Source organism: Dicentrarchus labrax, unplaced genomic scaffold, assembly GCF_905237075.1.
Source record: "Dicentrarchus labrax unplaced genomic scaffold, dlabrax2021, whole genome shotgun sequence".
NCBI lineage: Eukaryota > Metazoa > Chordata > Actinopteri > Moronidae > Dicentrarchus > Dicentrarchus labrax.
The window spans coordinates 2,927,992-2,955,829 of record NW_026136716.1 but is presented as its reverse complement, the minus strand read 5'-3'; the positions used below and the strand labels follow the sequence as shown (position 1 = coordinate 2,955,829).

The following is a 27,838-nucleotide window of genomic DNA, read 5'->3' as shown; positions in this document are numbered from 1 at the left end:
TCACACCGTGCATGCTTGAAGAGCTCTGTGCTTTGGTTCTGTTTGTTTGGTCAGGTGAGAACAAGAACATGATGGCACCCAGACGCATGAAAATGTGGATCTTTCTCCTGTTCCAAACAAACTACAGTGGGGTTTGTTAGGAGTGAAAACGATCTGAAACAACAGGAAACAACCCTGAAACACAGGGGATTAAGGGTGTGAGGACACCCGTTGTTTCTTCATGTATTCAAACTTGTATGAACACGATAGAATGTAAATCACACATAGCCTTGTTTGAAACAAGGGTTATTTATGATGGAAACTAATACAAAAAAGATTTGTCTTTGGTAGATTGGTACAAGAGATTGTAGATGGTGAGTGACGCAAGATCACAAACAAAACCACAACTGCTTATGAAAATGTGAAATTCAAGATGCTTAAATGCTAAAAACCCTAACAAGAAAGGCTTTTCTGTTTTTCTGGAGAAACTTTTGTGGTAATGTATTAGCATAGACCAGCTACACAGTAAATATTGGATAATGGGATGATAATATGAGGAAAGAAACCTCAGATCAGAAAGACCACAGTATATTATAGAGCACCGGAGGCCACTGGGGCAAAGATCTATCCCACTCTGTAACTGGAAATGTATTGTTTGAAACAAGATGCTGTTTTGGAAAAGTCTACATTTACTCAGACTTTTTTACAATAGTGTATAGAGACAACCTACTAGATAATGATAGAGTCAACACACTGAATTTGAAACAAACAGCATGAAAAGTCATCAAACTGGCTCGGGCAAATTTACAAAAACACATAAAACTGCTCTCTTCTCAAGCAGGGCAGGGAGCTCACCTTTCCAAACAGTAACCGGTCATTTCCAGAGTTCACCAACCCCTTCTGCTATTTCTCAAGCCAACTAGATTTCGGGCAGCCCATCCAAATGATGGTTAGTGTGCTGCCAAAGCAGCTGGAAAGGCTGGCAAACCTGCCAGCTGCAGCCAAAATGTATAAGCATTTGGGTAATTTCCCAACTAGAGTCAGGTCATCCAACAGCATCAAGTGTGACACTAACCTTAGTCAATCCAGGGGGAAATATTTAGTAAAAATATTATTATTACTTTTATATTCCTTTCATATGACCCACCAATGCTGTGGTATGTTACTGACATGCAAAGGTACTAGCATTTATTATAAAGAGCACAGAAGCCTAGTTTTGGGTTAAAGAGTCAAATTAATTAGGCTTAATTTTTCCCACTAGCATGTTGATAAGGTAGACAAAATAAAAAGTAAAAAGTCACTACTAACATTAGTTTTAAGCAGTTTTTTTTTGTAGTTCCAACATGTCGAAAGTCAGTTAAAATGTCTTGTGTACTTTATTATGGCTTTGTATCTTTACTAGAGATTTTAATGAGTGATGGACACATCTATCAATCACTTCTTTTGTCATGGATGTCAGGACACTGCTACACCAATTTTATATCTGTTGTACTAAAAGCTACTGTACATCCTCTATTTTACTGTAATCACATATTCTATCAGTATGTCCTTCAGCTGCCAATCACTAACAGACAAACTGATTGTTTTGCAGCCAAGGGGCAGTTTAATTAATCATTAGCAGACTGTAGTGGTAGTGGCAGCATCACTGTGGAAAAAGATAGAATTTGCTGAAGCAGGTTTAATATGTACATGAGAAATTGCTTTTAAAATTTCATCACACAGGCCTTTTGAATCTCACAGATGAAAAAGGCATGGGTTTCCCCTCCTTGCGTTGGACCACATCCTCTGTGCCCTAAATACTTTTGCCCCTCATAGTGGAGTCACAAGGAAGCTTCTCATAAAAACTCTTATCTGTGTGGAATCAGGAGCTCGGGCTCTGGTGATTTTTAGGCTGATTTGTGGTACGAGGAAGACCCAAGTGAATCAATATACAGTAAGTGGGCTCTGTAGAGACAGTACAACCCCCAGGCAGTGTCATGCTTTCAAAAAACACATTCTGTCAGTGATTATTATTTTATATAAACTGGACACTTGTGCTCATGTGTTGCAAAAAACAATTAAATGGATTGAGTCTGTAAGTTGCCTCATGGTGTATCATTAGTTTACACTATGAAGGCCACTGTGAAAATTACCTGAAACTAATTTTATCCAAGAACTTGTTATGAGGCCTTTATATAAAAACTAAAGGTTTTCAAAAGGCATTAAACATATTTTTTATCGACATTTATTCAACAACTAAGACTGATAATTGTATTAAACAAAGATATAGGCCTACACTGTGGTTCTGATCTTTTAAGAATGGAAATAAGAAAGACTTTGTTTGAACTTTGAGCCCTGAACAATCATTATTTTATCACTGTCAATGATCATTTTGAAAGTAAAAATTTGTTTTCAATCTTCGACAATCAATATTGGTTTAAGAACAACCACATTAACTTTCAATCCAGTTTAAGTCAAGTCAAATGCTTTTAAGAATATAAAGAAACTTTACACACTGAATGCTCACTATATCATAATATCTCCATGACTGCACACATTTAGCAGTACCCAGGGGCGAAATTGATTTTCTCCGTGGTTTTAGGGGTTGCCATGGGTGCATGTGTGGCGTACGCGTAAACAACACAAAGCTTATTGGACAAACTGTAAATAAAATACAACAAGACCCCCCTCTGCTCTGAACACTAAAACACCAGTCAAACTTATTCTACTGTCAGCAGTGTTGAAACTACAGCTGATGACAAGTGCACTTTCCTGGACACCTTACACCCCAGTGCTCCCACTACAACCCATCCTCCCTGAAGAACGTTGACTGTTGGAGTTTATTAAACATAATGAATAATAGTTATATTTCAAACTCACTTTTGTTAAGCATACAGTCACAGAACACAGCCCTGGAAGTGGCAGGTTATCAAGCAGACCAAGAGATGCAGCACTGCCAAACAGACTAGAGAGATATGCAAGCTACAAGCTGTCACAAAATCCGAGAGAACACAAGTTTACCTGTTTTCTGTTTCTGCAATTCACTTTCATGGTGTTTTTTTTCTCTTATCATGACCTGGAGGATAGTTCTGCTTTATCCTAATCAAAGTTGCAAACATTGACATGAAGGGGAGACAGGCCCCCTGTAGTAGTTGCCTATAAGGCTGAGTGGCCTGATGTCACAGAAGAGCGCGGGCCTATGTGCCCGGGCTGAGCCCCGGACAGCCCCAGCCCAATTTAACCCCTGGCAGTACCTCTTTTTGAAACGTCTACCACATTCAGAAAGGAGAAAATCGAACCTTTGTTGCCTCTAAGTGTGGAAAAGTGCTGAATATGTCCCGTAAATCAGAAAAGGTGTTTCCACCAAAGCTTTGAATAGATACAACCGTTTTGAGGAAGGTGTGATGTCCCACAGTACGCACTGAAGTTGCCCAATATAGGGCTTGTGGTTGGTAGACTTCCCATCGGTTGTGACATAAGAGGATACCTGGGGCCTGGAAGGGAGTTTGGGCTCCTTTCTTATGCAATTACACCACAAACCACAAAAAAAAAATTGACATTGGACCATGTCTTCAGAGCATGTAGGACACTGGTCAGTTCACATCCAATTTTGAGACTGAGGCATCAGATTTGGAACATTCTGTGTTGCATCACTGAAATACTAAAGATTATAATAAATAAATTAGATGCAGTTAATTATATTGCTTTAGATACAGTTTATCCAAGAGGAATAGTTTTGCTAAGGTTGGATTCAGGCTCTGATCCTGGATGTAAAAATATATAAATTAAACAAACATTATAGTAGATGTATAGTTTCCACTTAATCCAATTCTGGAACAATAAAAAAAAAAGAATTAATTTGTCTCAATATTACACTGTATAAATCTCTCAACCATGTAGCCTGCAGTTTGATAAAATGCATCTATCTGCACACTCGGATGTTGAACAGACAAATCAACTTCGGCTCTGTGTTCATTTTCAAGTAATTTCCACTGCTTGATAAAAAAAGAGGAAGGAGGCAAGGTAACGACTTAATTTGCTAATAGGAATAATTATAGCGTGGCCAGAGGCTAGCTCCATTAGCAGAAACAAGAACAATTTGGCTTGTGTTTATCTTGTGCTAATTGTTGCAAGCAAATGGCAAATATTTTATTAACTCCAAGAACATACTTTCCACACAGAAGGAGTGACCTGAATTTGAAATGATCTCCTGAGTATGAGTGTGTGTTCACACAGACATAGAAATGGACGGACTAAATTATAGGAGCATTTACTTTGCCTAAGTAACTTCAAAAGGTGATGGGTGATGTATTCTAAATGTTGTTGGGTCAATCCTCTATTTATTGTCATTAAACATTTTTAAATATATATATTTTTTGTCTTTATTGACAGGACAGCCCAAGATTGACAGAAAAGGAGGAGAGAGGGAGGGAGGGGAGAAGGCTTGCATCAAAGGGCCAGGAGTCAGACTCAAACCCAACCCTGCAACGAGGACTTGGTATATGGGGCACCAGCTCTACCAGGTGAGCTACCAGAGCAGTTAGTATGGTTTTAAATCTGTAGATAAGTCACATGGGGCTTTTTGTTTGTTTGTTTCTTTTTCAGGAATAGCTTTAACAAGTTTCGATTTAGAGCACAGTTTAGTTCTGTCTATCACCCGCAGGCTTCAAATAATCTGGCTGATTAGACATCTGCTCAGGTTGAAGGTAGGGGGGAATGATGCAGGAAATTACATGACTAATCTCCATGTACTGATAACCAAGATAAAGTTGGTTTTCCCAGACAGATGCAACAAAACAAACAGGAAAGTGATGGAGCTGTCAATCAAGCGCAGTTTTTCCACACCCACACAGTCCTGAGGAGAAGTCTAATTGGGCGAATTAAGTGAAAACACCTGTGTGGGTTGAGCCTGGTGCAGGGACTTTAAATTCCCAGTCCCAACTCTGTGCCATAAATGTGTGCACATTGTGAATGTGCCTATATGCTTGAATGCACATGTATCAGGTTTTGCATGTGAGTCTGACTGCATTGTGAGACTGTATATGTTTATGTGCACTGGACCAGAGCCAGTAAGTATATCTGGGCTTCCTCCCTCATTAGGCGTGAATCAAGCTTGGCACCATTCAGTTTGGAAAAAAATGTTTTGGTCTTTTTCCATTTCACTTTACCAACATTTTTTACATTTTGCTCCCTCCCCCCTCTGCTGAATGGAGGATGCAGGGGAATCAGTGTCAGTTTAAACGTGGTGTTCCAATAATGAATTGGCCTAATCAGAATGATACGGACAAAGGCTGGCGCTCAGACGTTGGCAAATGTGGAAAAGGTCAGTCGTGGATGCAGCGAGGGCGGGAACAGGGACAGATCTGAGCGACTTTGACGGTTCACTGAAACATTGCTCAGAGCGCGGTGCCGTCATCAGTTTAACGATTCCTCCCTTTTCTCTCCTGTGCTGTAATGAACGCAGTTTGAGAGGTCGACTAGTGACTAAGCACCACACCCGGTTAGGGGAAGTGTACAAAACTCCTGCATGCATGCCAAGCAAAGAAAGCTGTCGTGTTATCATAGGCATGGATTGTAAGGGCATTCAAGAGGGGGAAGGATTTATAGGACTCCTTCAGTAAACACCTTCAGCAAATCAAGTGAGATAGAGAGATGAAGAGAAGATAAAAGTCTTAAACAATTGTGCACCAAGCATGCAACCTATATAATCTAGGCTATTAAACTTCTACCTTTACCCAGATGAAATGGACCTTTGCTACGGTTCAGCACAATCTTCCCTCTCGCTCCAGATGTTGTGCTTTTGTATATTGAGGCTATTATCTCCCTGGCTTGACATGATCGTCTCGGCGCATGTTGAAGGCGCACATAATAACCACTGGAGCACAAGTCAGTGAATAGACTAACACGGCGTAATGGGCCCGGACACTTGTCAAGTCGCCTTTTGCTCACACAGAGGGCCGCCGTTTGCCAAATGACCCACTGTTCTTTACGTAACAACTACATGGCTACCGTTTGCATTCACACATTGGCTCTGTAAAGTGGCCGCCTGATACACTACAAAGTACTCCAACAGTCATTTTGACACTCAAGGCATGAGTCAAACCTTGACAGCGTGTCAGGAAAGGTGCGACAGAGCCAGGTAGACGCGACAAGTTGCTCCACGAGGTGCCAGCTTTAACAGAGCTGCCACCGGTGTGAGTGAGAGGTCAACACCTCTGGAATAGACTTGTCAAATTAGGAAGTTTGCACTAGTTTACCGCTAACAGGCACTAATTAGTGACATTGTAGGTTAACACACACACATACACAAGGAGAACACACATCAGAGCAGTCAGGGAGCACTTTAGCTCGAGGCTGTAACCTCTGTAACAAACCAGAGATTATTTGGCCAGGTTGTTGCCACTCCTTAAGGGCTGAGCGTCCATTGAATTGCACTAAAAGTGAATTGAGATGTCTACAAATTAAATTAAAGTCTCCCAACATAAAAAGTGCCCTTCGATGTGCAGCCTAGAAGGTCTTTGTTCTTTTAGTGCTGTGATATCCTGTGTGTTATGTGCCTGAATTTGTGTTTATTTCCTTTTTATTTTGCCTTGCTCCTCAAACGAGCGTGTTGTCACAGTTCAGCTGACTCTATTTTCCATATTTTATAAATAGCCAGGAGAAAAGTATTAATTATCCTTGTACAATTTAATGCACCGAGTACTTTAACCTTTCAGGTTTCCGTTAAACACCGACATAACAAGGCATATCCATAGCGGCAAACGTGATTTATGACAGGAATACCTAATTCTTGTTTTTAAATAGGTTGGATGGCAATCTGCATACATTTAAATGCGCCTGCAAACGCTTTCTCCCCCCTCCTCTCTCTTGTCTCGGGGCCCTTGTTTAATATTCAGGGATGATTTTTTTGTCCACATACATTTTGGTCTGTGTCACCTTAGATTAAATTATTACCGTTTTGCAGCCTTTGCGGTGCAGGCCCGGGGCCCTTATTTACTAGAATCAATGAAACAGTAATGAAAATCCATTTTTCATAGTATCAGCCCCCGCTGTCTTTTATTTAGTTAGCTGTGTCTAAGCAAGCAATTCATTTTGTGTAAATGCCACCCTGAGAAAAAGGCATTAGTGCGGAAAGGGTTAACCCCCCAAAAAATTAAGATGCTCTGCTCGGCACAGCTGCTGTGATCCGACACACAGTCCTCCGAATAACTTTATCCCCAAAACAGCCATGTGGGATTTGATTATTTTGAGGTGTGAGGTTTGGCCATGCTATAATGCTATTGCTATTATAAACAGAGATGAATCTTCACACTTGGCATTCAGTAATAGAGTATTGATGACTCAGATGCTGTCAAACAACAGATCTCCAAGAGTGACTCTCATATTTACCAGCTGTAAAATACACACAGTTATATGGACAGTTAAATAAAGCATATCAGGCATACATTGATGTAAACACACACTGCACCCTTGGGTTAACAAGGCGAGCGCAGAGAGGATTTGGTGTTTGTGCGGTTTAGGAGGGCTAATATTTTACTGGCATGTTAAATACATTTGCAGCATTGCTCTGAGCCTGCATATGCAAAGTGCAGTGGGGGCGGAGCTAGGAGGCACAGTTCACCTTCTGGGATAGAGCACATAACACCGAGGTAATATGACACACTCCCAATCTTGCATATTGAAATATCTCCATCTCAGGAGCGCGGTGTCGGCTTTGGCTGCCGTACATATTTAAATTGCTTTGTTTATTGACTTTGGTCGGGGTCGCGCGTGTGCCAGCGGTAATGAAACAACAGAACAGGAGTTAAGAGAATGCAAGAGTGCAAGGACATGTGATTCAGTGGGATCTGTTAAGTATGTATCATTTGCAACAGCAGTCCTGTGTGTCGTTTGGAACAAATGACATGGTGTTATTTTTTCAACGCAACATATAATAACAACTGAATGTGATAGACGAGCTGCATTATTTGATTCGACAAACTAGCCTGAAAAAGTTTTATCTACTAACTAAAAGGTCCACTTCTGCTATAGAACTGTTAAATCTCCAAAGATCATTAACAGGCAGATAACATGATTACATTTAAGTAAAAAACTACCTGTTACAATATACATCTAAACTGCATAATTAATGTTCTTTTGTGCTGTGTGTGACAGTTTTCTCAGCCAGTTAAAGTTCTTTGTATTGTAGGTCTCTTTTGGATAAAATGACATTTTTACCTGGTAAAGTAAAGGTAAAGAAGAAGAAAGGCTTGGCTCTTTGACATCATGAACCAAATGCATTCAAGAAAGAATTCAGTTTGATAGCGTTTTGTAGTACCATTTTGTACCTACTGTTGATGACAATAACTAGCATATACCATACACAAAGCTTAGAATCAAATGCAGTAATACTCAGAGGTTTCTTTTGTGTATCTGCAAACGCAGCCGTAGAATTAAATTCAAATGTACTTCAATTCAATGTCAGTATTTTCCGTCGGTGAAAGTGGTTTTCTGCTCATGTTTTTGTTCGCTGCATTAAAATGAGAACACATATATTAAAATATTTAGTAATACTTTTATGTACTACCTGTAAATGATGCTTAATAGCTTCTTCATACATTTATTGTGTGCAATTTGAGTGCAGCACACGTCTTTGTATCCGGCTCTCTGTACACACCACAAAAGATCAAGGGCCCTGCCATGTCAGACGTGACACTAAAGGTTCATACACGCCCTCCTGCTTTCAGATTAGATGACTTCATAAGGAAATGAGTGTGTGTGTGTGTGTGTGTGTGTGTGAGAGAGAAAGACAGAGAAAGAGAGAGAGAGAGAGAGGGAGAGAGTGGAGGTGAAAGGAGTGAGGCCCCCACCCTTTCTGTCGTGCGATGAAATAAAATTTAATAACTGAATAAAAATGTAAATAAAGATTTGGTTAAAATGAGTTGTCCGTGAGATAATTCTCTCTTCCCCCCCCACCCGTCCCCTCTTGCCGTCCTCCTCCACTCCATCCTTGAGCTAATACTGTGATGTGAGGGGTGTGGGGGGGTTATATCGAGCCCGTCCTGATGTGGCGTGTGACCTTTTGAAAGGCGCTCGGCGAGAGTTGATTAAAGACGTATTAAATTTGTTTAAATAAACCTCCTTGTAATGGCACATCATTTGTAAGAAGCTATTAGGGAAACGCCGGGGAAAAAATTGCGACGCCGTTATTTGCATGAAAATGTGCCCCGACCGCTCAAATTGAAGATCGCTCCTGAATGAATGGCGACGAAAGAGGGGTGACACTTCTATAATTTTCCACTGCACCCCACCTTAGCTGCCCGCCCCCCCTTGATGCTGTGACAAAAAGCTGATCAAACTTCCTGTGTTAAACCGTGGGACAGAGGCGGAGCTCGTGTCACATAAAAACATGTCCGTTTGACAGAGACACCGCCCACTGAGCCCACCTCTCTCTGCTCTACTCTTCCCCACAAGTTACACCTTTGATGGGAGTAATTAGACGATGACAATGCCGGAAGACGTAAGAATGTCACAAAGTCCCAGCAGGTGGGAGGACTGAGTGACAGGTGTTTGGAAATCTGCATATGTTGAGTTTAGTGTCCAAAATGTATATACTATCATTTTAACCCCTAATGTACAGCTTCCCATTTTATTTATTTAATTGATTATACAATGTTCACAATGAATGAAATGTTGTTTTATTTTATACAAATATCCCCAAATTCAGACATGACATTCTGACATATCTGATATATCTGCTTTCAGGGCTTCTAAAATGCGAAGAATAAAGCTTATAACTGTGCAAAGACATTAAATATATACCACAGAGAATTGTTTAAATTCCTGTTTAAAAACCAAGGATGCCTATGCCGACGTTCATCAGTCAGTGACTCTAAAAAGTGTACGTAAAGAAGGATAGAGCCTGTGAGAAGTCAGCCAAGATTAAACCCAAATACTGTTGCACACTGAATGTGTCGTAACTTCTTCCTAAGTACCTAGAAAACAACTCCTTGGCTTGTTTATTTAGAGTTTATTTCTTTTTGAGTCTTTCTCGTTCGGCCCAGGAGGGAGTTCAACTCCAGTCAAAACTTGGGCAAGAAGACACAAAGTGCTGTCAACCCCCTCAGAGAGAAGTTCTAGGCCTCGGCCAAGTTTAAGTTGCAGGGAAGGGATGGAGGGATGTTCAGCAGAGCATGAGGCCGAAGCTAAAGTTGCTGACAGGCGAACAGCTTGGGGAGGAAAGTTGAGATAATTAAAAAGAAATACTTTTTGAGGGAAGAATGGCTCGTTGATCAACTTAAGTAATAAAAACAGACAATGAAATCGCCCATGTGTCCCGTGTAGACTGCTGGCTCTGATGTTCCATGCTATCATTTTCAAAGACATAATGTTGAGGGATAGCTGGCTCCATGCTAACAGTGTAGCATGCACTAGTATTTGTTTAATGCAGTGTTTTGAAAGATGGGAGGCTCCGTGATAATACTAATCAGATGTTGTGGATATGAATCTTGAGTTCCAGCCACTAGACACCATTTTTAGATGATGCAGATGCAGATTTAACAGCTAAAAAGGAGCTAGAGAAGTAACAATTGAGCGAGGTATCGATCAATATCAAACCTGATCATGGTGTATTTTTACCTGATCAATATCAGCTATATTTAGTCTGGTAAAATTCTGATCCTTTGTCCTCTGTCTATACTGGCTATATATACATATATATATATATATATATATATATGTTCAAACATTAAACAAAATGTATGAAAAGGTACAACTGGGATTTTAATATTATTGTTGGAAATGCTATAATTACTGTAATATTTTTGCAAGAACTGTAATATATTACATAGTCTCTCTTCATCATCTTGTTTAAAAAAATAATATCATTAAAGGAAAGTTCATGAACCAGGATACCAGCTCATGCATTATTTTTTGACAAAGTTTCATCATGGAAACTTAGGAAATGACTAATGAATACAAAGGATGTGATCCCTTCCTTCTTTTTTGCTCTGTCCTGTCCTATAAGAACAGCAACTATCCTTTTTACATCTCTCCTCCTTTCCCTCCATCCTCCACCTGCAGCACATTGGGCCGTGTAATTTGAGTCTTCTGGTCAGTGTAAAACAGCTGAAGGGAGCAATCAGGTTTGTGGCTGATTACCTTTTCGGTAGCGGTTTCACAGCACAAATGTGTGTGTTTGTCTGTGTGTGTGCGCCCTTGTTTGTGTATGTGTGTATGTGTGTGATGTAACAGCACCTGACATGTTGGTCGTGGTGTGTCGGCTTGGCGGTTGGTTATTCAATGACAGCAACAGGAAGGCCAGGGAGGTGCAGGCAACCACACACACACACACACACACACACACACACACACACACACACACACACACACACACACACACACACACTCTCAGTATATCTCCATTTATTCCTTTAACCTTAAACCCAAATTCTAATCTTCTCCTTAACCACAGTTTAAAACCAAAAGTAGAAAGTAAGATAACTCACAGTGACTGAACGTTTTCACCACCTTGGTAAATTACCCCCAAGAAAGAAAAAGTTAGTGATGCTTTACTAGTTATGGCAACAAGCAGGCAGATATGATTGACCACCGCAGGTAGCTGCTGTTTGTAACACACATACACAGACAAGCACACACACAGGAAGCACCTTTCTATTAAGAAATCCCTTGGTTTGACATTGATGCAACGGCTGTCATGCAGTCACTGTATCCATGCAGAATGTTGTTTTAACAGTTGCATAATATTACACATAGAGCCGTGTGTAGATCTTAAATATTACACAATGTAACAGAATACCAACTCTGCAAATTATTAGTATGAACCTCAACAGGTACTGGAAAGCAGCGGAGCAAAACAAACAAAATAATAAAATCATTAAATAATGATTCCAAAGCTTTCTGACAAGGAAGATCATTGTCACAAATTAATACCACTTTTATGATTTCTGAGGCACAATTGTGATAACCAGAAGCAAAACGCTTGTGTTAGGTTATAAACAAACTCCAACCACATGAAAATCCCTTAAGCTTGTGTTAACCACAGACCTAGATTCAGGCATCTAACCAAAAACCCATTCAAAAAACCCATTGACTTCGAAGCAAGGGAACCGGACGTACAAACGTGCTAACTCATTTCCAGGTTTTAGAACTCATTCCTGCAGCACTCTGTTGGAAGTGAGTGAACTTGAACTTGAGTGACAATAGCTATCTTTGGCTTAGGTAAAGCTGTGTATCAGTATGTCTCCCTCATGGGACTGGATCTGAAGAGATTAGACTCTACATATCAGACACTATATCGCTTAAACTGTCAACAGCAACTGACCCAGAGTGGAACAGATACAACTTGGCCCCATCAGCTATCAAGTACAGATCATATTTGCAATCAGCTCAGCAGTAATGTGACAGTCTCTGTGACATTTAAGAAGATGACATTCCTGATCCTGGATGTCTAGCTCAGAATGTGTGTCTTCAAGATCTCTGACTTAACTGCTTTTTGGGGGGCAGCAGGTTTAATATACCTTTACTGGACAGTAAAAAGTAAGAAAACAAAAAGTGTCCCCTGATGTCTTGTCCAGTTACAGTAATGAACCACGAGTCCTTGACAGCCCGTTGCACCACTCACAAACACACCCTCAGACACATCTACACACACACTGAAAACATCCAGCTCTTGCTAACTCGACAATACTCAAGGTTTTCACTGGGCAGGAAATGGATTCAGAGAGACGTGGAGCTCAGTAATACAAACAGGTCGCGCCAAGGACTGAATACAATACGACAGGAAGAGAAACCTCTGTGCTGCCCCAGAGAGAGCACTTCCCCTTGACACTGAACACAGACAGTGAATGAGGGGAAACTAGTGCTGCATGACAGGTACAGGAACTCAGAATGAAACGAAGCCATTCTTTACCTGTGAGGCATTTACAGTAGTTGATATTCTCATTGAGAGTGGCTTAAAATCAAATAAACAATTAATTCTGCACTGTGCAGGCATTTAGTGACAAGCAGTCCTACTGTGACTCACATTTTCTGGCTGACATACATGTAAATTACATTAATCCATTAGCATGGGCATTGAGACTGAGGTTATTAGAGCACTGCTAAAAAATACCACAGTATATATTTGAATACATTTTAGAAATTACGTAAAGGTGGTAAAATGTTGATTTTTATATTATAATAATGAAATGAATCATTTTGAAATGCTCCGCAACAACGCAACAGTGAACCTACTTAGTGGTTTACAATAGAGACTGTCAGCTGCTTGGTAAACTACATGAAAACAGGTAAACTGGAAATAATCTGTAAACCTTTCCCTGGAAAGACCTTAAAGCTACAGCTAAGCATTCTCATGTCCATATTTTTTTCCCATATTTAATTTAACATAGCACATGGGCACTTATTTTTCCAAAGTGAGGCCAATTTGTATTTTTGATACTAAAGTAGCTGCTGCTATATTACTACCATGATTCCTCATTGCCCATCTACACATAATACTCAATTTAATGATTATTTATCTACTTTATTTAACACTCCAGACTCCTGTCCTGCCTCTAAGTTGAGTAACTCTGTGGCTCTCTGTGTTTAGACAGAGGTGTGACACAGGATGCCTTGAGGGCCCAGAGCTCTTTATCCTCACAAAATCATCACTGGGATGCTGTGGTGCTGAAGCCATGCACCTGGCGCCAAAGCTGAGGAGTCCTGACGAATACAAAACAGCAAGTCTTTCTACCTCTGGACTCAACTGCGAACGCTGCTGAAGATATCCAGCCAAACACAGGCCACATGGAGGCCTTTTTTAGGTAGTCTGTAGAGGCTAAAACTGTCTGAACTCAATTTATTTTTGTATGAAGAAAGATGAGGAACCACTATTTAGGTTTACACACCTCGAGAGTCCAGTTAGGGGTGGATCTAGAGAAATACTCCTGGGATGGCAAGAGGGTGGCATGGAGACTTTAAGGGGTGGCAAAGATATATGCTGATTTAATCCCAAACAATCACATATATCAATATTTGCTTGGAAAAGCCCCCAACTAAAAATATTGTGGCATATTAGTAAAGCACATCTTTCCATCTTAACTTTACTGATATACAAGACATAATTTGAAAATGTCCATCAGCTATCGCAGTGAGAAAATCAGATATCCAGCAACTGGAACAAAGTGACATCTCTTCTTATGCAGTCACTGAAAGCACAAAGTAAATCCTAGTAATTAAAAGGTAATTTGAAGTAGTAGATATTATAAATCCTTTGTTGACAGAGACACCTTTAGATGATTGATAATACAAAAATAAGAGAAACTAGCAGTTAACTTCCGTTCATGGTTGAGCGCTCTAGAGACGGGATCCTATGCATTACTAGAGATACAGCATGATGAGCTTCAGGTAATGAGATTTCTTTTTTTCCCTCCATAAAAATGCATATATAACGTTCTGGAAACAAACTCCTCAAATGCAGACATCAAAACAAATGGTGAATTAAGGCACGGCACTCACTGCCTTGTTCTGAGAGCATGGCCTTGAGCTACCGATTTTTAAACTGTGCCACCGTTAATTTATGCGAAGATCTGAACTAATTCTTTGGCAACTGTGAAGCGAGAATATTAACGCGATGTATTTCCTTGTCGATGATAATGCTGCGCTCTTAATTTGAGATGTGCGGTGTAGTCGAACATGAAATGGAAATTTGCCCCAAACTATGTATTTGTCACTGAGTGTCGGATGTGGAATGAGGTTACATGCATCCTTTGCTACCCACTCTTAAGATACACGAAGAGGTGTATTTCCCCACTTGCTGTGGTGTGTATATATGGAGAAAACTTCAACCTAAAGCCCTGGTTTAAGATATATTTACATGTTTCTATCCAGTGTGATTTTTATAATGATTTGCATAGGTTTCCTAAAGAGTTTGTCTTGTGCAAAACAAACAAATCTTTCGTAACTAAAAATACAGGCAGGCTTTTGCTACAGCGTTTCCATATTGACCCCTCCGAGGTCTAACGCCATTTTAATGTTGGCATTTCAACAATTATCACATGATCAGTTCAAACTGAGCTTTAAGTATAAAGTCGGTCAAAACAACAGGCTGCTAATAAATCCTGAAGACATAAAAGTACACACTGTATGACACCAACAAAGACTCTTTCACAAAACTTTCACAGTAGGTTGCGTTATATAAAAGTGAGGCTCCAGGGCTCCAAAGAAAAAACCTACAATCTAATGCATGTACAATTTATTTACTCTCACAATCAAAAACTTGTTTGGTGAGTCAAAAAACTGAGAAGGAAAAATGTCCAAACCTGAAATTTTTCGTAAAGTTAAGAGAGGAGTGAAGGTTCATGCAGAAGTACTGTAAGAGATTGGTACTACTTTATGTTCAATTAAACTGTTTCTGTGGTTTAAATTGGGGCAAATATGTTCTTCCAAGTAATACACAGTAAACTTGGTTGTGGAGTACCATTCAAGAGAGACTACACTAGAGAAAAGTGACAGCATTTATACCCTGTGACATTCGCAGAGAGCAACGGTTCCTAACCTAAGGAGGTTGTACATAAATCTGAAGTGTTGCAGGATCATGAACAAGACAGGGAAATAAAGAGATGTATGTAATTAAATTATTTTCATGTCTTGGTCTAATCATTGCTTTTTAGTGTTGAAAACTGGTTAATTTTACCTCTCAAGCTCTAAAAGATATTTACTGAGAAGGTAAGGAATGCATTTCTTGTTATTGGTTTTATTAAGTTTTGCATGTTTTTTTTAGCTTACAAAAAGACAAAAACATTTAATTACATACAGCAAGCATTGCAAAAACACTGCAGGAAATGTAAATGAGACATAAACAGAAGTAAATGGTCTGTAACTCTACATGACAGTGGTATTCTCCTGGAACTGCAGAACCACCCACTCTAAGCAAATGCTCTGAATATTTAGAAAGAAAAAAATATTTCAACCAGGTGACTGTGTGACAGAAGAAAAAATGTCCTTTTAAGAGCCTGCGAGAGGATGTGAATACTTTACATTACGGCCAACCCATAACCCTAATGGATACAAACTGTCATCAGGCTAATCCCCAGGCCACGTCATGGCAGTGCCACCCAGAGAGTCAAACGGCCAAAGGTAACGTCACTTTTCCTGCTTTTACAGGATGAAGGCTGGTGTCCTGGTGGGTATACGCTCGGTTTACATCGCGCTAAATGAGGAGGAAGTGATGCGTTTATGCTGTGTAAACCTCTGTTAAGCGTACAGGATGCTGCAGCTGCGTAAAGTTTACCTGCTAGATGTAAACCATGAACACACAGACGCTTATAGTATGAACAGCAGTACACATACACTACATTCAGCTGCACACACACACAGATATTCACACATATATAAACACACATACAGGCCATGTTTATATTCTTTCCTCAGCCTCTTGTCATCTTTGTATTGTGATGTACTGTACCTGCTAAATCGTAAAAACTCTTCACGCTGACACATTTATAAACTGGTGCCTAATTACGCTGCAGGTCATTCTCAGTGTGTTTGTCCTTTCAAACTCATTTCTCTATGAAATCCATCCATTACTGCCTCACCTCCCGCTCACCTTTTTTACATCTATACACTTCCTGCAGGTCTTACAAAATCCAAACTGCTCCAAGAGGAACGTGCCCGCTGCAAGAGGATTTAACAAATTGGGAGAGGGCCCAGATTATACATGGTTAAATGATTAAATTGCTGAGGTACAGAGCAGAGAAAGGAGTGAGAAAGAAAAAAAGAAGAAGAGGAAAACAGGTCAACGTGCACCCACAGAGTGCTCTGGGGAAGGCAGGAGATAAGAGTTTATCACAAGCGTATAAGTAGATACCGTTAATCCTCCTTCTGTGAGTGTTCTACATGAAATAAATCTGTGACTGACAAACTGGAAAGATACCATTGTTTTAAAGGTGGAGGGATACAGAGGGATGGAGGGGTGGTGGTTGTTGTCAGCAGATAAGCATGTAGATAATCAATTCACACCGGGTTGAGCGGATTCTTTGGAGGATGCAAAGCGAGCCCGGTGAGGCAGGTAGACAAGCAGGCGGCGCTGTGCTTAGCTGGTAAATGTTCAGCCCTTAATAATTAATCCCACAGACTTGCCAAAAGCAAGATTGATTATTCTATTAGAGGTGGGGATCAACAATGACCTGACTGTAGCTCTATTTCACACACCGTTTGAGTGGTGAGAATTACCAGCGCTGTAATGCACACTGCTTTTTTTAATACTCTGAGCCGCGATATTATCCTAAAATATTATGATATCACATGTAATATCAGATAGAGTTGTGGAAGATGGGGAGACTAAAGGGGGCCGAGAGAGAAAGAAAAGACTTGTACTCTGAGCTGTTAATTACAATGAGTCACAGATTACTAAGAAAAAAAGGTAGTTTGAGCAATTGTATTGTCTTAAATATCATATTATCATTTAATTGCTGTTAATTTAAATCTTTAAAACTCACAACTGTTAAAAATGTACTATACACACTTAACTGCTGGTTAAGCAAAAACAATAAATTCCTCAAAAATATTATTATTATTATTATTTGTTGTAAATGAGAGCTGAAATGTTTATTATTCTTCATTGTGAGTTTAAGATTTAAAAACTTTGACCTGCCTTTTTAATTACATTTTAATTTGTAAAGAATTTAAAATGCCCCATAAAATGTAAAGTTTTGCTTTGAAATTTTGGTCAGAGACACTTCTCTCACTGTGACTCATGGAATTTACCATCTCTACCAAACCTTTATACAGTTAAGCCACGTTTCCACCCAAAGTACATGGAACTTCTAGTCCTAGGAATTACTTTTTTAAGGCACTAAACACTTCCTTGAGCTCTTTGTTGTCTGTGTTTCCAGCACAGTCTAAAGACAAAGAGCTGCATCAGCAGAATAATAATGAAAAGTGCCATGTTATAATGATTGTTCTGTACACCTGCGTGAACATGATTGGATGTTTCTGGTCAGCTGATAATCACACAGTTGATGAATGAGTCAGAGATTGTGAAGCATGAATGAAACAGCTGATGCCAATCAGTTAATACAAGCACAACGCCATGCTTCATTGATAAATGCAGTACACAGCCATGTGGGACTAACAAACTGAGATAGAGGTCGTCACTTAACACTCCTAAATGGACATGGTGGGAAACCTACCCGTGCCGAGATACATAAATTCATAAAAAAAAAAGAGAGACTATGATCTCATCGAAAAAAGGAACTTTCACAGAGACCAATAAACAGGACAGCAACATTTCCATCTCTTTTTTCTGTAATGTACCATGTGATTAAAGCTGAGAAGAGATTACGATTAATTTAGGTAATCGACATACAGACACACAGACCTGAGACCCACAGCAAAAGAAGACTGAATATTACTGAATATACGTATAGACGTACATCAGCTCTTGGTCACCACAAAAGTTGACAGGAAACAAAAGACGTGGCTTATTTTCATTCTGTGCTTTCCCAGATCTGTCGGGTCTCTGATCGTGTCGAGTGTGCAGGCTCTCATCATCAAGCACTTCATAACTGTTCTGCAGTCTAGTTGAGTTCATTTTCCCAAATCCTGCCTGCCTCGGAAAGACGACAACACCAACTGAAAGCATTAAGGCTTTTTATTGACGACTCAGTTGTCCATCTAGTGCCAGGATTTTTTTCTTCCTCTCTCTGGTTTATGGAGGGAAGGAAAAGTCTCAGGAATTGCCCTTGGACTCCCTAAACCCTCAGCAACCCCTCCAGCTTCCCTCTTGAGCTCAAATCTACCCACAACACACGTTTGCACATACACACACACACACACACACACACACACACACACACAGCCATACACCCACACACACCCACACACCCACACACACACACAACCAAAGCCACAGATCAACACGGTATCTAACCACTGGGAGGCTAGAGATCCACAGAGGTGTACATTAACATAAATACCAAATCTGTTGGAGAGAAGTGTGTATATGTGTGTGTGTGTGTGTGTGTGTGTGTGTGTGTGTGTGTGTGTGTGTGTGTCAGATGGAGGGGTGTGGGGTGGAAGGGGGTGAAACAATGCATTCATTGTGTGCAGATGGAGGATGACAGAAAGACAGAGAGAGAAAGAGAGAGAGAAGAGTAGAGTGTAGCTCCATCTACAGGCTGAGAGATCACACCCACACACACACGCACACACACACACACACACACACACACACACACACACACACACACAGGGAAACACTCCCCTCTCCTTCACTTCCACACACACTCTGGCTGAAATATACAACTTGTCCCACTTGCTTTTTTTCCTGCATGTGTCCCTCACAGTCACACACACTCTCTCTCTGGCACACAAAAATGCTTCTATGCATTAAAACATGCTCTCACACACAATCACAATCTTTCACAAGAACCCCCCCACACATACAAACACACACACACACACACTCAGACACACATTTATCATGCACATACACACTTAATCCTTTATAACCTCCACCAATTAGTTTTTTTTTTCTCTCATACACACTCAATTTACACATACACACACCAACAAATATGCACACACACCGTTTTTGTCTCTCTCTCATACATTTAACAACACACACTCATTTCCAGCTCTTACATGAATGATAACTCTCTCCAGAAGACCGACAGAGCTCTATTTCTACATCTAATAAATTCTATGAAGCATCATGTTAATGCAGCTTACAGTTTACAGGGAATAAAAAACAACAACATGAACATTAAAGCATCATCCTGCCTCCCTCTTGAGGTCCGTTAAGATCAGGTAATGCAATTAAATTCTAATTAAAACCACATTAAATTGCTTTTAAGCATCATTGTTTGTGTCAAGCACAGACAGGATCTCTCTATTAGCACGCTCACACAAACGCAGACACACAGATACAAAACTGTGACTGGCATAGAAATACATGCATGCACAACGACACATGTATTCACAGTACAAATGCACACCCCACAAGAAAGGAAACTTGTACGCACACACAAAGAAACTAGAGTCTCCGCCCCACGGTTGTATGCCTCTGCCAACCAGTGAAGTTGCAGTTTACATACACGTCTGCCCAGATTCACAAAATATATGTGGTCAGTATTTTTTATGTTATCACTGTATTGATGATACATAGTATGATTCCAGTGAATATACATTACACATGTACTTGATGACTATGTAAAGATGGTATAGTATAGTATAGCTATGCTTAATGTGGTGCTTTTCTTTTCTCCTGGAATTTTTAGATGCGGAGCCTCTCTATGAGCTCACTTACAGGGTTACCATTAGCTATTTGCACGCCGTGGTTTGCAGTCACGTGATTCCAATGACGCTTGGAATGAAATTCAGAATGAGGCAGGAAGTGAAAGGCTGAATGGATGAGATGGAGAGATGAAATCCAGTATTGTGCTCATTGTTTGCTCATTGTGCCGTTCCACTCAGCATGTCTGAATCACCCAAATTATGGCTAAAAACCTATTTTGAGGTCACTATGATCTTTGACCTTTAAGTCAAAAGTGTCACCAATTCAGTGTCCGACCAACTATGAAATATAGGCACAATCTCCCCTTCTGTTCATGAGTCATGGTGTTGAATCATGGCCAAAAAAAGCGTTTTCCCAGGACATAATGAAGTCACAGTGAAGCTGACCTTTGACCTTTTGGGTAAAACATGTCATCACTTCATCATTGTATCTCATTAAACATCTGTGGGAAATTTTGTCATATTCATCAATTCTTAGTTGACCAATATTTGAATTTTGACCGATATTTAAAATAAATAATATAAATTAGATACCAGTGCAGAGTTCCACTCCCCAGGTGTAGAAGTTCCTAAGATCTTAAGATCCTAAAAATCAATAATAAACATTCAAATGGTGAAACTGTGAAAAAACTGTGTGTAAATATTTTGCAAAAACTCTCAGGATATTAACAGCACTTAAAAGCCCCAAAGTCGGGTTCTCCCCCACCTTAAAAACCATTTAGCTGTTCAGGAAGTCTCACATAAAGCCAGTTGGTCCTGATCTGTCATCGCCTCAGCAACAGCGCTCTCATGCACTTCCAGAAATTAGTGGCATTATGCACAATCGGGTAACAAGCCTCCAGTTCCTCTTGCCTTGATTTAGCCCAAGAGGAAATTTACAGTGATAGCTTGACTAAAAGGCTGACAAGCAGGAGGGAAGAGGGGGACCAACAGGCCATGAAGTCTGGTCCACTTCCTGTTCTTTTTATCTGTTTGTTTGCTTTATTCCTTTTTACATCTGTCTGGACTCAACAACACCATGCTTTACATGGCTGAATTCTGACCAAAAAGTGGCCAAACTTGCTCAAAAATGCTCTGCTGCTTGTCCTTACCACAAATTATTTGGATCTGTTTCCAAATTTCTAGCACAACTTTGCAAAAACATATAATTATTAAGAAGCAACACATGGATCAAACTGTATTATCTTACTCAGAACAACGTTTCTATTGATGTTCCTTTGATGAAATTTCTTTTTACCAAAAACTGAGCTGTCCTTTATGAATAAAGGAACAAACGTCTAATGCAAAATTATAAGCATAATAATAACTATGTAATATGGTATTTGGTAAGAAACCTCTTCCCCTCTTCCACAGAGAGGTCAGTGGCAAAAAACAACAACTGTAACCTGAATTAGTAACTGGTAGGAAATCAGCATTTTGCTTAAGGTAGATGCTTTCAAACAGGAGCTTGACCAGCTGGAAATCCTGTAAATCTCCAACACGCAACTGCATGGTACCGATTTTCTTATTTCAGTCAGTTAAATTAAGTGGACAGAGGAGCAAACAGTCAGGTGTGATCACATCAGCTGCATCTTTGGTGCAGATGCGACGGCAGAAACCGAACCTGACATTGCAGAACTGAGAAGTAATTAGAGGCCAGGCCGCCGCGCTCCTTCGGCTGACACCAAATCAATGCAGTTTTTCCGCGTTATCAATTAAAGACGTGTAATTACAAGCGTGGAGAATTGCCTCTCACAAACAGTCAAGCCAGAGACGGCCCTCTACCGCTGGCTTGCTCCAGAACGGCTCCTCGATATGCCGCACCTTGACCCCGATGCCTCAAATGACAACCTGGATCTGCAACGACCCGGTTGTTTATGGATTTTATGGCGTTCGCTCCAAACACCTGAGCGATAAACTCAGTGTAGCGTGCAGCATCAAAATGCCGTACATTTGGTAGCGAGCCAAAGTGCAAAATGTATTACTCAAGAGCCCAGCTCCCAATTGAAGCCAGCTGGCTTTGAACCATTAGCCGGTACAAGCAGAGACAACCTGGTTGCTGAGTGCGCCGACACTCCTGGGTAAATGAAACAGGGCTCTACACTACTCCCTCCTCTCCTCCCAACATCCACCCCTTCCACCCCGCGGCCTCCCATCAGCACCTGGGAAAATGGATTTGAAACGAGGGCATTTCCCCAACCCCCCTCTCCCAAATGAGCAGATGGAGGCTTCCGCAACGATTATCACCACATTACCTGGGAGTCTGTTGACGAACAGGAACAATACAGGCGGCGCTAATAAACCCCAATCAAACATGACACCCCCGCTAATGTTGCTCACTTCTCTATCCCTACAAGGCAGAACTAGTCACACTGATTCGTTTTCATCAAACGGCCCAGCTACAGCTGCATTCTCTACAAACAGGAGAGAGTCAGTGGAAGTGATTTCTTTCATAGGTCTCAGCCTTGGCTCACCTTATGATCATAAAAGCATGGTGGAGTCATTAGCAAGACATATGTTTCCTCATGGATTTTACTCTTGTCAGGGTTGGAACAGCATTTAGACCATCTTGAGACTTCCTATTAAATTCAGATACAAGAGCAGTAGATTTATATGACGGTGTGCACATGTGCATATACATTGTTGTCTATTCATATGTAGGTTATTACTGTATGCAGGCCCGCAAACTCCAGTGGAATGACAAAGTCGACAGTTCTTAGACTAGGACCGAACTTTGCTTTGCGCTTGAAACTGCTGCCACTGTGCCACAGTATATATGAAATATATATATTTTATATATATATATTCATATATACATTAAATCAATATCAATATAGATTATTATATTTAAAAATGCCGGGTTTGCAGCAATGTTCATGTCAGTGTGGATGGTTGGACAGAAAGTGATGCTTGCCAGACCAAGCCAGTCATATTAAGAAATATTTTCAGCGTTTTTTGTTTTAATTCATTTTCAGTTTGATTTCTGGTTAATAAATTACACTATATATATATATATATGGTGTAATTGCAGAGGTTTCTCTGGTATGTAGCAGACAAATATTCTCCCCCCAAAATCACACTTCTTTTCCTCTCTCTTCTTTTGTTTTAGTGTTAGTGCTCAGTTTTCTCCCTCTGGGAGTCAAGCATTCTCTCTCTGTCTCTCTCATTCCTCCTTTTTATACCCAAAAAAAGCCCAACTGTAACAACAGTGGTCTCTAAACAACCAGGGGATTCCAGACGACTGACCTCAGAGCTGTTCGTCCACCGCTGAGATACAAATATTTACCACTATCGTGTTCAGCTCAGCGCTGAGGGCCGCCCCGCCACGAGAAACACTACCCTGATTGGGCCCCGCCTGGCTTGAATGCCCCTGGAAAACAAATAAAACTAGCCCTCATTTTGTCTCTTTTCCTTCTCTTAAACCATCCTAAAGATACACGTCAATGCACTGAGTGACAATTGGTAAAGAAAGCTCACGTCATTCCACACTTGCTTGTACTCCACGGAGGGTAGTTTGAGCAGCAATATAGAGATTTTGGAGAGCTTGATTGCCTTTTAATATCATGAATGTCAAGATCTCGAAAATTGCAATTTATATTTTGAACATATTGCATCTCTGTTGTTTGCTGATGATATCATTCTGCTGGTTTGGCTTCATCAGATTGCACACTGGGGCAGTTTTCTGAAGTGGTTTGACAGAGAGAAAGCAAAGTCTAAGGCCATAGTACTCTGCTGCATCTTGGGGTTTTGTGCATGAGTGAGGGTGAGATGGAGCATCAGATCAACAGACAGATTGGTGCAGCGTCAACAGTGATGTGAGTCTTGTGAAGGACTATTGTGTTGAAGAGGAAGTCAAACCTAAAGACAAAGTGTTCAATTTGTCATCTGATTAACATTCCAACCCTCAAATACAGTGCGGCCATAATTCTCTGGGTGACCACAAGGTAACTGGGCTCATCCGGAAGGAGCTTGACGTTCATTCATGTTGAAAGGAGCCAGTTGAGGTGATTCAGCATCTGATCAGGGTGCCTCCTGGACGCTACCCTGTGGGGGTATTTGGGACCAAGTCCAGCTGGGAAGAGACCCACAACTCACTGGAGGAATAACATATCCCATCTGGCTTGGGAATGCCTCGGAATCCCTCAATAATGTCTAGACCACATGACAGTGGCATGAGGCGTCAGGGCCTTACTTAGCCTGCTGCCACTGCGACTCAAAGCAGCAGAAAAACGGACGGAGGGATGGATGGATTCTGCCGGGACTTTCTTTGCTGTTCAGGTTTACTGGTTAGCGAGACTCCGACCAGTGACATTTAACCAAACCAATTAGATTTTCTCCACCAAGAAATGTTTGTTTCACTCCAGTGTGCAACTGAACCACATACTACCTGATATTAAAAGAACTTGTTTATGTCTTAATTGACAAATGAACTAATGTAGCTCCTTGTGTACATTCTTGTACTTTAAATTTTGCACTGATGATTGAGTTTTTATTGCTCTGTAACGAGGTATTGACTCCCTGTCTGGTCTTATTAGCTTATGTTTCCCAGGTGGTGTATGTGCTGTGATTGTACGTGTTTTATTGCATGCCTTAAACATCTCTGCACACAAAATTTGATTTGATTCTTTCTCTCGGAATAAAACGCCAGAGGTGTTGTTTTTTCTCCTTGTACTTTGATTTTTTTTCTTGTTTCTTAAAAATTACGATGCAGTCTGTGTTGCTTGAATCACAGAAGAAACAACCCAAAAAGATTATATTTCTCAGATCTGGGTGAATTGGATAAATCACTGTGCTCTGTAAAAACACCACTAAGGGTCTGAAAAAGCCTGAGTACACAATATATTCCTTTTCAAAGCACCCGTTGCAGTAGTTTGTGTTTGACACTGATCAAGCATAATCATCAGGCGATCAGGGCTTGTGTGTGTACGTCTGTATGAAGAGCACACACTGACACACACACAAAGAGCATCTCCCTTTCTATCTTCCCAGTGCAAGTAGAGCTAACCACTCCAGGGAGCTGGAGACTCAATTAATGACATACATACAGCACTTGCAAGATGTCAGGAAAAAAAAAAAAACACTACTGCACATACACACATTAAAGGCTGTTCTATACATGTATGTGTGTGTGCAGCTCTTCTACTCGCATGCATGTAGTACAGTATGTAGGCTATGGCCGGCCTCTGGGAAATGTATGTTCTTTTGCATTATCCGCCTTGGAGCCCTAACATATCTAACGCACTACATACTGTAACCTGTTGTAAACTTAACACTGTAACTATACATTTAACTCAATGCAAACTCCACTGCAGCTTATCAAACGGGAACCAATGGTAGCAGTAATGTGAGTAGTGAATAAATACTCAACAAGGATTTGACTTAACTGTGAATTGTTTAAGATATAACACAATAAAAAGGTGTCTATCTATGTGTATCTTTCGATTACCAAAGCACGTTGTGCAGTGTTACTCAAAGTGAATATTTCTTCTTATTTCTGCTGATTCTTTACAGTAAAATACGCACATTTCTCATGGAGGAGCAGATTTGTTTAATCAGATTATTACTTGGATTTGATGTCCCCACCCACTAAAGCTTTTGTTGGGCAGAAGACACAGATTAAAGCTGCTGACTAGACTAACACCCCTCACAGTAGGTAGGAAATCGTTAACAGTATATGACAAATTTGTCATACTTTGTAGTACTGTTCACACACTGTACTCTTACCTTTGTAGTTTCTCCAACAGAAAGCTCTGACAGTAGAAGAGGCAGTAGACTGGGGGCTGCAAGAAGATAATAAAGTTAAGTTAATAAACTCATAATATAACAACCATTAATGATTTTTATAAATGTACCAATAGTTTGTTGTAAAGAAAGTACAATTCTAGATTGCAGTTTAAGCTTTCTTTAGCTTTCTGTGGCAATATATGTTTTCAGATGTCAATTAAAGAGCCCATTCATCAGTCAATCTTTCAGTTCTTCATTCACAACCTATAAAATATCACAGGATTCATCCCTAGTCTATTTTTTTGTTTTGTTTAGTCCCTTTGGCATATCTACAATATCTTTCTATTCATCTTTTTTTACTAATTATAAAGAGACCTGAAATCCAGTTTTATTTTTATAAAATGTCCCTTTTTTGGTGTCTTTTGGAAGTGAACTCTTCATTTCACACCTCTGTGGTCTTCCACACACCAAGGCCTTACCTCCTCACTGTCTCCCCAGCTTAGGCATGGTTTGCTGCAGTTGAGAGGTCGCCACTTGGAGGAAGATGGTGGCTGCTTACAGATCTCGAGGTCAAAGGTCATTCCTGTTCTCCTGCAAAAGGTGAGAGGACCAGAGCATGGGTCAGTGGTGCTGAAATCTCATTTAAGAGATTGACCTCCGAGGGCCGGCTAGAGACGGTCCGACGCTTGGATATGTCGTCACCGTGGATGATGTATAGGTTTGGGCTGAGAGAAGAGCCCTAATGCAACACACACATCTCTGCATGCACACACCTAGGTCGACGGGCGCTGATGCACAGAGCCTTGGAGCATGTCAGTGTGGTAACACATCTTTCATCAGATAAGATGGAACTTTAAATGAGCCTTTTGTGGAAACTGGGACAGCAAATAATAACAGTAGCACAAAGACAACAATGATATAGATAAGAATAAGGACTGGGTCAAAATCATACACAACAGATAATTTCAACATGAAACAGGTTAAGTAGAAATGTATGGGTCACAGTATGAAAAGGTGGGGGCTGCAGAGGAGCTGCAGTATAGCTCTTCATCAGCTGATTCAGCTGGGAGAGGGAGACACATCTATTCACATTATATAAACTGCTACTCTATGTCTGTACTATACAGAAAGATCTAATATTAATGAGTCCAGGCTTACTGCTGTTTAAAAATTAGTGCTGTTTAGACAAACCGGGTGTTGGACTTCACTTCCATTTCCTGCAACTGAACATATGTGACAATCAAATTGAATTTATTCCTCGTCTATTACAAGTGAGTTTTTACCTCTGTTAAAGTCCCATTGTGTTTTTACATAAAAATCTTACTCAGTGCAGCTTCGATCTAAATTATATACATTGCACATCGTGGACAGCCAAGGTTTAACAATCAGAGGACTTCAGTTAAGGCTCACTAGCAGCATTTAACACGATGTAAGATGGCAGACTATGGAGCAAATTGAGATATGTTAGTGATCAATTTCAGGTGGCAGGCTTAATAAGCTCATTGTGTCAGTTTTTATTGTTTTTGTTGTTGTTGTTTTTTATCTGCTCTTGGTCCAGTGCCAAGCATCAGGGTGTGTGTGTGTCAGTGGAGGGAGTGTGTTGCACTGTGAACAATCGTCACTTTGAGGGTTAAGAATTAGTTTTAGGGTTAAAAAGTTAAAATTAGGTTCAAGTTAATGTTAGAATATGTGTCTATGCATTAGGTCACAGTTTTTATTTTAAGATACATCTAATTAATGTAAGCAATGTAGAAGCACTTGGAAGCTGAAGAGGTGAAAACATTTTTAAATGAAGTAATTTTTCTCCGTCTCTCTTACAGATTTTCTGTCACTTTCACATCTTTATTTCTTTCACTATCTCTGCCTTTGTCTAGAGACTCCTGTCTTTCTGTCAGTCTAATGC

At 40.3% G+C, this 27,838-nt stretch overlaps 1 long non-coding RNA gene across 2 annotated transcripts in view; it reads right to left on the bottom strand.

Annotated features, from left to right (window-relative positions):
• Positions 1–25,993, bottom strand: part of LOC127378604 (uncharacterized) — a 62,915-nt gene extending 36,922 nt beyond the window's left edge. For both annotated transcript variants that reach the window (XR_007888109.1, XR_007888108.1), the window contains exon 1: positions 25,936–25,993. This is a non-coding gene — a long non-coding RNA (uncharacterized LOC127378604). The remainder of the gene's footprint in view (positions 1–25,935) is intronic.
• Between the last annotated feature and the right edge of the window lie 1,845 nt (positions 25,994–27,838).